Source organism: Gadus chalcogrammus, chromosome 6 (genome assembly GCF_026213295.1).
Source record: "Gadus chalcogrammus isolate NIFS_2021 chromosome 6, NIFS_Gcha_1.0, whole genome shotgun sequence".
NCBI lineage: Eukaryota > Metazoa > Chordata > Actinopteri > Gadiformes > Gadidae > Gadus > Gadus chalcogrammus.
In genome coordinates this window covers 22,797,658-22,801,324 of record NC_079417.1, presented here as the reverse complement: position 1 = coordinate 22,801,324, position 3,667 = coordinate 22,797,658, and positions in this window count along the sequence as shown.

Here is a 3,667-nt window from a genome sequence, read left to right as displayed (position 1 = left end):
GCCTTTGATGCTGCAAAACACTGCAGGATATGCCTATATGACCCCAGGGATTAGGGTGGACGAGTCGCATACTTGTTGTGTGAAGAATGCTCAGATAATTGAAGATTGCCATTTGACTATTTAGTCATTTTGACGTAAAGCGTTTTTTTTCCCCTCCAAGATATGTAAAGTGAAGTGACCGAGGTACAGTCGAGCTGTCAGTCAAACTTCTGAGCCACTACACTGCTGGCTCAGATGGGACATCTGGGCTCTGCACCACATAATAGGACTTTGAGGAACACTGAGGGGCAGCCATATACTCTCTGCAAGTGGTTTTATATGACTTAATTACAGGGACACTGTGTGCAGTCCACATAGATGTCCCAGATGATTGAAATTGGATTTGTGAATTGAAGATACCATTCTACCTTTGAGAGTCAGCTTAAGTCTTAATGCATAATGCAGTAACATAAAAGTGAACAGAATTAGTTTAGGTTGACTGTTTTGAGATAGACAAATCTGAAAATGATCGATTCATGAAGCAGTAGCCTACATACGGTAATTGCTCGGGTCTTCGGGAGCTGGCCTTCTTTCACTGCCGAAGGTTAAAAAGAAATCGGCTGGACAGAGAGCGTTTGCCTATCGAGCCCCTTTTTTATGGAATAGGCTGCCATCAGCGATCAGGGAAGCTGACTCTGTGGAGCTATTCAAAGGGAAGCTCAAAATGCACCTCTACAATCTTGCATTTGGAGTGTGAAAACAACTGATGTGAGAGTGAAGACTACTCTGTTTGCTTGTGCTTTTCTTATTACATTATACATTCCCACTATGTACTTTTCCGTTCTAATTCACTATTCTGTCTGTTCTAGCGTGTTGCGGGTACTGGACTGGATGCCTGGACTCTCCTCATGGATAACCGGCCAGAACCCCATCACCGTTTTAATATGATGTGCATGTATTTACCTGTATGTCAATTGTGGCACCCATTGCACTACTGACCATCCCTGGAAGAAGGGATCCCCTACACTGCGTTTCTTCTCAAGATTTCTTCCTTGCTGATTCAAGGGAGTTTTTTCTTGCCCGTGTAGGGGCGTGGGTAAAGGGGGGTGTCACAAATATTTGGCCTGTTAAGCCCTTTGAGACTGTAATGGTGATTAAGGGCTATACAAATAAAATTGAATTGAATTGAATTACATGAATAAATGTTTTTCCAAATCCAAGGACTAAATTGTATTGACAAAGTGCAAATAAAACCTTTATGGTCCTTGATAAACAGACACAGGTTAGCTGGACTAAATCTACTCTCTCTCTCCCTTTCTCCCTCCTCTCTGCACTGAATACGCTGGTCACTGGGCAGCTGCTCTGTTCATACAGATTTTTATGTTTGCACTCCAAATAATACTGAAATGAAAGTAATGTGGAGATGCATTGACCTATGTACAGCTGCTTTGTTTTTAATCAGGTTATCCATCCATACAGTACATTTTTATATTGCAATCATTTTTGGCCTGATCTGTAATTTGTTGAATATGAATTCTGAGATTTTACCTCATTATTTTAAAATGCGATAAAATTGTACTTTTATTATTAATCGAAGACGGGTCATGTTGGTGTCACAGGAGAAGATACATGCCAGTGGTATAAATTTAAATTCAAATAAGAGTAGGTCCTATTGATCCCCAGTCTCCTGTGCCTGCAGGATCATAATAATAAAGGTAAATGCATTTATCACAAGATGCGAAGAAGTGCATTGATAATGAAGTCATCCTCAATGATTAGTGACCAGCTGTATTAAGGCAAAGGACAAAGGGCAATGTGCAGCAAGTAAGTAATGAATGGAATATACTATGTGGGATATGAAATACTTTTCAAACATTTCTTATTCCATTGGATGTATGATTATACATAGTAATTAGCTTTGTGGAAGGTGCCAGTGGGTACTTTCACAACGATGTCGTCGTCTACGACCTCATTGAGTAGCCAAGTGTCAAGTGATAAGGTTCCTTGAAAGACTGATAAAGTGTAATTGGTTATTAGGTCAGTGAATGTATAACTATAGGCCATAGCTCTCAAGAAAAGCGCCTCCTGCCATGAATGTGATGTTTTTTTGCAATGTTTTTGCCTACGTCATTCAAATAAATACAAAGCAACCTTTACTTGAATTGCACCAAAGCAAAAAAGTTGACAGCTGCAGCCTGCAAATAAATCAGTTTAACCATTCCCATAATTTGCCATAGTAGTCACCATGGTCACTGCATGTTGTAGGACATGGCAGAGGTAACAATATGATTCTCAACAAACAGTCCTCTTATTGCGTCCATAGTGGTGAAATACATCCATAGACCTAGAATTCAGTTACATGCATTGATCTCTATAGCAGTTGGCGCTACAAGCTGATGTGTACTTGCACTGCAGGACGTGAGTACAGGCTGCTTTTGATAACATAACAGGGATGTAGTAAAGAATGCACATCACCCACTGCTCAGAACCACTTATCATAATCCCCCATAATCCTAAAAAGTGTGTGGAACTCCATTCTAATTGAATCCTCTCAACCCCCCCCCTCCTTCCTGAAACACAACGATTCTTATTTTCATGGGTTATACACTAATTAGAACTCACTCATGAACGTTAACGTTAACTCTTGTCTCACACGCTGATTGCATTCATGTTTAGGCTGAAACCTGCACCAAGGTTGTCCTGGCTATCTCCCTTGATAATCAACAGTCACAACCAGGCCTGACGCTCCCTTTACGCAGAGTACGAAGAGTGCGTAGGGCACCAAGTACCTGGGGGGACACCAAATATTAATGTTTGTAAAAAAAAAAAAAATACATTATTGAATTACAAAAATATATAAATTAGTTATGAAGAGGCCCAACGTTGTTTTTTCTTATTTGTATAACCTATCACTCAATTTCGGAAAATTAGATGTTTTTACCTAATATATAAAAAGAGGCTCGCACCGATCCTGTTAATGAAACATAAATCACACCATTCTGACTGATTGTTTGACATCCTCCGAGGGCGGACCATGGGGGCGGACGCTGTTCCCTTTACTCGCCGCTGATTGGGCACACCTCTTAGCCGGTATATGTTAAGCAAGACGCCAGTCCACTGAAACGGCCCGCCCCGTATAGAATGATCCGTCGGCTGATGTGGAACCAGACTCTTCTCGTCCAATCAAAACTCGCCTCTTCCTCACTCCTTGAGCAGAGCCCTTGAGCAACCGCGAGCCAGCTCCTGGTGCGCGTCACCGGCGGGAGGCATTCAAGACTCGCAACTGTCTACCAGGGAACCGTGAAAATTAACGTTGCGTTTGGCTTTTTATTTATTTATTTTTTGAACAGTAATGTTTTCAGCAAAATGTAAAACAGAAACCTAAGATACACCGCCAAGTCGTTCCTACGTGTTGTGTTTTGTTTAATTTAAACATGCAGAACATATTTTTGCTTAAGTCCTAACACTTTAAAATGCAATGCTACATTTTAACCATGGGCAATGACCATATGCGAAATAAATCCGAATATGAGACAGATGGAGGGATTGTACGTATCGTAAAGAGAAACGTAGACATAAATATTGTTTTATATACAAACGACGGGAAGCGTACTGCTCTTGAATGCGCTCCATAGACGCGCGGTCGCTCGGTGGGCGGAGCTTCAAGCAGGACCACGCTGAAAGGACG